We start from the raw sequence: 9,286 nt of genomic DNA on the forward strand, positions 1-9,286 counted from the left end.
TGGGCTTTCCATTTTGAATTCAAGGTGTGTTGTCCCAAAGTTGAGTTCTTTTCAGCTCAAGGAGCTGCCTACGGCTGAGGCAGCACGCAATGATGAAGCGAACTGAGAGGAAAGTGTTAACTGAACTACGGAGATGGTCACTGATAAAACAAATTCCTAGAGGTCCTCGGGCCCACACAGAGGCGAAGGGCAGCCGGAACCATCAATACAGAAGAAAAATGTGCTCACTGAACTGCACACATGGAGCTTCTAGGAGGGTTAACAGTTCTTGACATAGGTTCCTGGTTGTAGTTTACAATATCTTCCTTCACCACCCTCTGTGACTGTTCTATTTCTGCTTTGTTTAACTTGATTCCCAGGATTTCAGCAGCAACTTGCTGAAAACACAGGAAGACAGAGTCTCCTGTCTTTGCTGAGACAGTGCCTACTAAAACCATTTTCCTGGCAAAACCTTAAGTGTTTTTCAGGTTTTACCATTTGCATATGCTCCAAATCAATTTTATTGCCCACCAAGGCAGCCAGTGGCCAAGTTTCTGATTCCTCCCTCACATTCCTCACCACAGAATACCAATCTTCTAAATTCTCAAAGCTTTGATAATTTGTAATATCATATACCAAGAGGGATTCCCTGTGCTCCATATATACATTTATCCAACAGCTTGCCTCCCATTGTCTGCTCTCCGATGTCCCAAACTTGAAGAGTAACATTCAAGTTTCCTGGCAACGTTATTCTTCTCAAAAAGAAATCCAGTCCTATAGTTTGTACTGTTTCCCAAAAGTTCCTTGAGCAAAACACGTAGCTAAGGAGGTCTGCCCTGAGGTGCCGCCCCCCAGCACGACGATTCTCAGTTGCTGGTCCTGGCTCTCCTCAAGAGTCAGACATGGTGTCCCAGGAACCAGGCCCGCCCACCGGAGCTAGGCCGCCCCTCCCTTCCCTTCCCACCCACTCCTACCCGAGGTAGAAGGAGGAAGGGAATGGGGGCGTTTCTGGGGGCAGAGGAGAGGAGGAAGGGCGGCAGGGCAGGCAGCGCCCCCTGCCCCGGTGGCTCAGCGGTCGCTGGAGGGATCTGGGAAGAATCGCTCGCCGAGTGTCATCTTGCCCACCTCCCTTCCCTCTGCGCCCATGTGTACTTTTTTTGGACCATTCTTAAAGCATGTCAGACAGAGTTTTGTAATTAGCTGAAAAGGCAAGCAATTCAGTTTCACTTTGCTGAACCCAATCTGTAGGATTGACAGCATGCCTTTAATAGATTCCTTCAGTAGATAATTAGTCCAGTTTAATGCAAGTACTGCATGAATTAACATTTGCACTCGAGTATGAACATTCACGGCTACAGTGCTTTCTGCTGTGAGTTGTTTCCCTAGAATTTGCAGGAGTGCCTATTAGGTGCTTGTAATGTATTGATTAGTACGGAATGGCACCAATTAGAGGGCGTGGGAACATCCCTGGAGTCAGAGATGATATGCTTGTTGGTGATACTTAATGCTTTTTCCTGTAAACTCTAACCCAGACAACAGATAGCCTGCTTCAGTTTTGATGTGCATTTTACTTTAAATTGCCAGGCAGAAAAGTACTAAGATTCCTGGCCTTTCCTGGAATTATGTCATCTGTTCGCTTTTCCACTCTTCATGAGACTTTTCATCTGTAAGATTAACTCAAAAGATCATATGCTCTAGGTGTTATAAATAAATAACGGAACAAATAAAAGAATCATCGGGCCATTGAAACTTGCCTTTTGTAGTGATAAAAATTGCTTTGGCACAGCTTGCTAGTATATCAAATATTGATTCAAAATTTTATTTGCATTTATTGGGGAATTTCAAAGAACCTTATGCTATATTCAAAATCAGCTCTGAAAAAATAAAAATTTAAATGTATGTACCATTAGGATAAGCCTTGTCAGGTAACTTGGAGGTGGAGGGAGGGAGGGATTGGGTAACTTAGAATAAATCAAGCTAATGTCTCTGTATGTGGATTTAAAAGAAAAATAAAATTTAATTGTTTTCTGAAAACTGAAAGAGGTTGTATAATATGGTGGTTAAGAGCATGAACTCTGAAGCCAGAATGCCTCGGTATGGACCAAGCTTTACCACTCGTTTACTAGCTGTGTGACCTTGGGTCAGTTACCTAACCTCTCAGTTCAGTCTGTCAATAGTATGATAACAGTAGTACCCACTTTATAAGGTTGTGAGGATTAAGGGAGTTTCATATGTGAAACACTTAGAGCAGTGCCTAGTACTATGTAAGCCCTATGTATTTGCTCTTTATATTTGCTCATTTATATATATACACATACGCATATATATGTGTATATATATATTTATACAGTATAGATATTTTGAAATGATCTTTTCTAAAGTATATAAAACATTGACTGTAAACTTTAAATATTTCAAATAGTTCTTATAAGAGGTGACAACTATTCACAGTGGGGTAAACCTTGGATCTCCTTCCCTTCCAGGATTAGCAAGTCCCTGAGCGGTGTACAGCATAGTGATTCTGAAGGTTAATGTTAGGTCTAGCTCACAGGTAGTATGTCCATGGTCTGGAAAGCAACCAAATGATTTGAAGTGTACCCTCTCCATGATTTTCAATGTTCCAATCCTACATTTTCGTAATGCAGCAAAGGTGCACATATAGATTGTGTATGAGCACCAGCTTCCAATCTGTGTGTTGTCCTATCCAGGGTTTAGGGCATTTGGATCAAGAATTGGAAAGAATGTTGAAAACTTTCTGTCTGCTGTAATTGAAAATGCCTCCAGGCCTGCATCTCAGTAAGAGAAGACCCATGCTGCTGTCAGTAAAAGTGAGAGGGAAAGTAGAACCCCTCTGTGGAAAAATAAGTGGATTCCCTACACAGCAGAGATGAAGAGTTGTGTTACTGCTGGGGTAATTTAGGAATAGCCTGAAGGCCACCTATTCTTTCTTTATGGAATTTTCTTTATAGGTTTTCTAAGTGTTACATAAATAAAAGTTGCTTAAATTGAGTTGGTAAGAGACCTCAGTTCTCAGAGTTCTAATGAACACTGTCTGCCAGTGAGAGCACAGGTGTCCTTCTTCTTATATGTTCTTTTAATTGAAGAATTCTCACTTTTTGAAACACTGCTTTTGCAGACATGAGAGCTGGGTGAGGCTATGTTCCCAATACATCTAAGAGAATTAAAGGGTGCTTTCTAATCAATACTAATTACATTAAACGGAGTTTATCTGTGGCTTTTTAAATTGGGATTCATCAGATATAGTATAATCATACCTTTTTTTCTTTAGTAGTGCACAATGAATGCCATTGTCTTGTATCTGTAGTGAAATCATTCATTTTAATCAGCATACTGCACATGTTAAATCTAAAACTCCTGCTCCTCAGTAAAAATAGTGCCATGTTATTCAAGTATTTGTTTATTTGGGGAGGTTTCTTTTAGGGGGTTGAAACAATTGATTTTATACAGGAAGTGCTTCAGTTGAGATGAGTGCTGTGATAATAATATAGGATGAGTGCCATGGGGTGTTTCAGAGGTTTTCTGTGAGAAAGGCACAGAAGGTACCCTCTGTGTGTGGTGGGGAGGAACAGGAAGGGGGACACTTTTAACTTGGTCTCAGATTGAAAATAACTACCCTGTGTGCATCAGTGTCAGGATTCTGGAGGATGCCTTTTGTCAGAGCCTGGTTAAAACTGATTTCCCACAGCATAGATAAATAAGAATGAAGATTTGCGTTTCAAATATCTGTCATTTGAGATGAGAATGTCAGCATCACTTCTGCTCTTAAATTTTTCTCTTTAGTCTTATATGTGCAAACAGAAAGAGAAAAAAACCTTTCTGTCTCCCAAGTGTAAATCAGCTAGGATTTTTCTAGTTTCTTTCTCTTCTGACTTTAATTTTGCCATTTTGTAAATTGAATTTGTGAAATATAAAAAAAGATTAGCATTCTGTGAATTTCAAGAATTTCCTATAAGAATAAGGGCATTGCATATATTTTAAGAGCAGGTTGTGATGTTGGAGGAAATGTAAGAAATAATAAATATATTATTAAAATAAAGAAAGATAGGGGATTCATAATCAGCTGATTTAAGATTTGGAATTTGTCAGCTGCCTTATTGCGGGGGGTAAAAAGACTGGGGAGGACTTGCAAAATTTTTATGTTGCTCTGCCTACTTCATTCAAATGCCAAGTTAAAGAGTAACCATTTTTATAGGAAACTTAACTATAGTTGTACACTTCAGCATGATACAGCATTGAGTATTATAAGGGGATAATTCTCTTTTAAAAATGATGACTGGGCTTCCCTGGTGGTGCAGTGGTTGAGAGTCCACCTGCTGATGCAGGGGACACGGGTTCGTGCTCCGGTCTGGGAAGATCCCACATGCCGCGGAGCGGCTGGGCCTGTGAGCCATGGCCGCTGAGCCTGCGTGTCCGAAGCCTGTGCTCCACAACGGGAGAGGCCACAACAGTGAGGGGCCCGCCTGTGTACCGCAAAAAAAAATAAATTAATTAAAAATAAAAATAAAAATGATGACTTTATGATTAAATTCCAACATGAAAAAATTTGAAAGTGTGATCAACAAAGGGAATCTAGAAAGTTGGAACAAATGAAGCCATCCATTTATTTCTAACAAAAAATATGTGCATTCTCCTCCTGCTGCTCCAGTTTCATTAACACTACGTGTGAGAACAGATATTGTAACTGACAGCTAAGCCTATTTGTTAAGATTTTGTCTTTCATATGGGCGTGTGGGATGCGAGTTATATGTTAGAAATTGTCATTATTGTTCTTACGTGCATATTCCCCGATGTACAGCGTTGCTTTCTAAGCTCTCACTTTGCCTTTTATTTTTCTCTGCCATTTATTTCTCAAGGTACATACTCATTAGTAAGTTAAAGTTGTTTTTCTTTTTTTTTTTAAATTTAAGGCAGAATGTGTACCTGAAAATATCTTTTCCCTAAGCCTATTTGAAAAGTTTTATGTCTGAAACTTTGAGTTTTACAGAGTATGAATGACCTCTGAGTTGAAAGTTATGTGAAAATGTTACAAAACTATATCCTCATTTCCTTCCTGATTGCTTCATGTGTTTCCCTGTAAAAGATGTAAATTTTGAAACAGGTATTTCTTCCAGACCTGAGACTAGGAGTACCTTGCATTATAGGGAACCTAACAAGGTCATGTGTCACTAACATGTGGAAATCTGGCGGAGAACCTCAAACCTGAGTGAAAAAAAAAATGATGTCAAACAAATTGGCCTGCACATTTCAGGGTCAAAACTTATTATCTAGGTAACCTTGGTCAAGATACTCAACTTTATGAAACACGGCTTTTTCTGTGATGTGGAGATGATATACTACCCCTATTTCCTAAGATTGTTGTTGCAGATTGAATGAAAAGCCTTTGGCTAAGCACTTTGCATAGTGACTGATCCATTACAGGTACTCAGCAAATGGTAGTTAGTTCCTTCTTTCCTCCCAAGGAAAAGAATTTGAACAAGGTTGCTGCTGGTGTCAGTACTCCTGCGTTTTCTAGCTTCTATTTTTCTTAATTAAAATTAAAAAAATTTTTTCTTTTGTTTTTATGGGGAAACCGGAGAACCATTTTAAATGAATGGCAACTTGACTGTATTGTGGGTAGGAAAACATACTGGTTCAACGTTTGGAATTATACTCTGGCAATATGTAGTAAGAGACTTAAAATCTACATCTTCTTCAAACTCCTTATCCTAAGGAATTAATCAGAGAAGTAAATAAATGTTCATGTAGCATTGTTTATAATATTGAGGAATTGGAAGCAAACTAACTGTATATTATTAGGGAATTAGTTTAAAATATTTAAGGCATGTCCATAATGAAATATTTTGTGGCCATTAAAAATAATGTGGCATTCATAAAGTTATATGGAAAGATGATCATTATGTATTATTAAAAGAAATATACAACAAAACAATATTAGCCAAGTTAAAAGTATTTTCACAATTTAAATAAATATGTACATATTAATGTTCTCAACTGACATCTCTAGATAGTGGAATTTGTTTCTATTTTGTATCTGTTGGTATTGTCTGAATTTTAAAAAACAGTAAGCAGGTGAGGCTTGTGTTTACTTAATTGAAATGATGTTCATTTAAAAAATTCTTTCATGAATGTATAAAATTACTAAGGTAGCACATGCTGTTTGGAAATTCAAACTATAAAATATATAAAGTAAGAAATGAGAGTTAATGCCACCTCCCCTATATATTTAATTTATAAGCAGTAAAAAACACTAACAATTTTCACATTAATAATCAGATCCTTACTAATCTAAATTGCTATCATGAGAGCAAGCAGCAGAAATAGAGCACAGTATAGTAAGTTTCCTCCTTAAATGGTTTGGTGGACAAAGCCAAGATATTCTGAGGAACCGTGAATGTCACTGTTAACTTTTTCCTGTGATATTTACCATTGTAACCTCATTTGATGCTTTAAATGAATTCAGAATAAAAAACCTGTTGCATTGGCAAACAAGAGCCTTTCCTAATATGCAGAGCACACAGGCCCACCCATTGTGTGAAATTGCACTGACAAGATTCTATTGGAAGCTTGCTGTGCCACAGTAAGCTGAAATGTATGCCAATCTACCTAGACCAGACTGAACTCAATGGTGCTATATGGAAGGTCTGCAGGAGATTTGGCTAAACACAGCCAGGAAATCACACCTGGTTTAAACATCCATAATCACAATTAAGGTTGCTTTTTCTTAATTGACACACAACCATCTGAAAGGTGTCTGTTATATAATCCTCCTGAAGAGCAAATTCTTCAAAGTGCACATGGTAGGGAGCAATGTTTATTTTTGTTCTTAGATTACAAAAATGGATCTCAAGGGATTTTAATCATGAAGAAACAGAGAATTACGCTTTTTAGCAGCTTTGAGAAGTAAGATAGAAATTCCATCACTAGTTTCTTTGAGCAGGATGCTATCACTATCAGTAAATGGTATTTTACCACATTATCCTAATAATTAGGTCTCACTTTCTTTGACCCACCTTCATTTGAGGAGTATGAAAAATCTGTAGTATTCATAGGAAGCTGCCTAACAGGAGAATGGGGTCTTAGGGGCCCTCCATATCTTAATAAGGGAGATGGCAAGGGAACTGCTGAAGTCACCAAGCTTGGGATTTGCCTTTCCACCTTGCACAAGCTTCTCCACCTCTCTATTTGGAAAAGCGGGTTGACTTGTACCAGAAGTGGGGTTCGAACCCAAGAGGATGTAATTCATTGGATCTTAAGTCCAACACCTTAACCACTCAGGCATTCTGGTACCTGCTGCTCCTCCACCTCTCTAAACCTTGGCTTTCACGTCTGTAAAATGTGGATACGTTGTTGCTATAATATTTATTGAGCTCCTACTATAGATAAGGCACTCCACTAAGTGTAAGAAAAGAAAGCAAATGCAACAACCATAGTCTTTATCCTCAAGGAATGTAACTGAGCCAAAAGGCAGCCTTAGGCAGAGGTTATGGGGATCCTGAGTATAACTCCTTAGTTCATCACTCAGAGTTGTTGTGAATGGGAAGAACTCAAGTACTTAAAACATCAGTGTTTTTTTAATCCTCTTTCGATGGAAGCTGTAAAATAACCAACAATATAAGACAGCATGCTATCAGTGCTCCATTGTTTTGAATATAAGGACTTCTCATAAATTTTGTGGTGCACCCAGCATGTTTTGGGATTGTAATACAAACCTCAAGAAATGGGTTGTTGGGAAAATTAACTGCCCATAATCTCATTAAGTACTTAGTAACTTGCTCTCTGCCATGTTCTCTATTTTCTCGTTGCAAAAATGTGTCTGTTATATAGGTTACGGTCAAAGAATATCAAACATAGGAATTAAAAATAAATCCACCTACTTATGTAGAAGACCTCCCTAATATATAACATTTTTCATGATTAAAGTGTATAATATCTAGTTGAGCTAATATTTGTGAAGTATGTAAGGTCTGTCCCTAGTTTCTTTCTTTTTTTTTTTTTTGGCATGTAAATGTCCAGTTGTTTCAACACTGTATGTTGAAAAGACTGTCTTTGTTCTGTTGTACTTCCTCTGCTTCTTTATCAAAGATCAGTTGACTGTATTTATTTTCGTCTATTTCTGGGCTCTCTATTCTCTTCCATTGATCTATTTGTTTATGCTTTCAGCTATACCACAGTGTCTTGATTACTGTAGCTTTATAGTAAGTCTTGATGTCCAGTAGTGTAAATCCTCCAACTTTGTTCCTCTTTTTTCAATAATGAGTTGGCTATTCTGGGTCTTTTGCTACTCCATATAAACTTTAGAATTGTTTTGTTGATATTCATAAGATAGCTTGCTGAGATTTTGATTTGGAGTGTGTTAAATCTATAGATCAAGCTAGGAAGAACTGACATCTTGAAAATATTGAGTCTTCCTGTCAATAAACATGGGATATCTCTCCATTTATTTAGCTCTCCATTGATAGCTTTCATTGGAGTTTTGTAGTTTTCCTCAAAGATTTTGTACACATTTTTTATAAGATTCATACCTAAGTATTTCTTTTTTGTGGGGGAGGGTGCTAATGTAAATGATAATGTGTTTTTGATTTCAAACTCCACTTGTTCATTGCTAGTATATAGGAAAGGGATTGACTTTTGCACATTAACCTTGTATCCTGAAAACTTGCTATAAACGCTTATTAGTTCTGGAAATTTTTTGTTCAGTTCTTTCAGGTTTTCTACGTAGACCATTATGTCATCTGTGAGTAAGGATAGTTTTATTTCTTCATTCTCAATATGTATACCTTTTATTTCCTTTTACTGCCTTATCACATTAGCTAGGATTTCCAGTGTGATGGTAAAGGCAGTGGTGAGAAGGGACATTCTTGCCTTGTTCCTGATCTTAGCTGGAAAAGTTTGAGTTTCTCATCATTAAGTGTGATGTTAGTTGCAGGTTTTTTTGTAGATGTTTTTTGTCAAGTCAAGGAAGTTCCCCACTATTCCTAGTTTGCTGAGACTTTTTAAAAAAATCATGAATGGGTGTTAGAATTTGTTAAATGCTTTTTCTGCATCTGTTGATATAATTGTGTGATTTCTCTTCTTTAGCCTGTTGATGTGATGATATACATGAATAGACTTTCAAATGTTGAACCAACCGTGCATACCTCAGATAAATCCCGCTTGGGTATAATGTATAATTCTTTTTATGCATTGTTGCACTTGATTTGTTAATATTTTGTTGAGGACTTTACACCTGTGTTCATGAGAGATATTGATTTATAGTCTCTTTTCCTGTAACGTCTTTGTCTAGTTT

The 9,286-nt window shown here is 37.5% G+C and overlaps 1 pseudogene; it reads right to left on the reverse strand.

Moving 5' to 3' along the window:
- Positions 1-224: 224 nt before the first annotated feature.
- On the reverse strand, positions 225-8,724 carry LOC114890245 (annotated as a pseudogene).
- Positions 8,725-9,286: the final 562 nt, after the last annotated feature.

This window comes from Monodon monoceros, unplaced genomic scaffold (assembly GCF_005190385.1).
Source record: "Monodon monoceros isolate NGI ecotype Baffin Bay Population unplaced genomic scaffold, NGI_Narwhal_1 Super_Scaffold_11, whole genome shotgun sequence".
Taxonomy (NCBI): Eukaryota; Metazoa; Chordata; class Mammalia; order Artiodactyla; family Monodontidae; genus Monodon; species Monodon monoceros.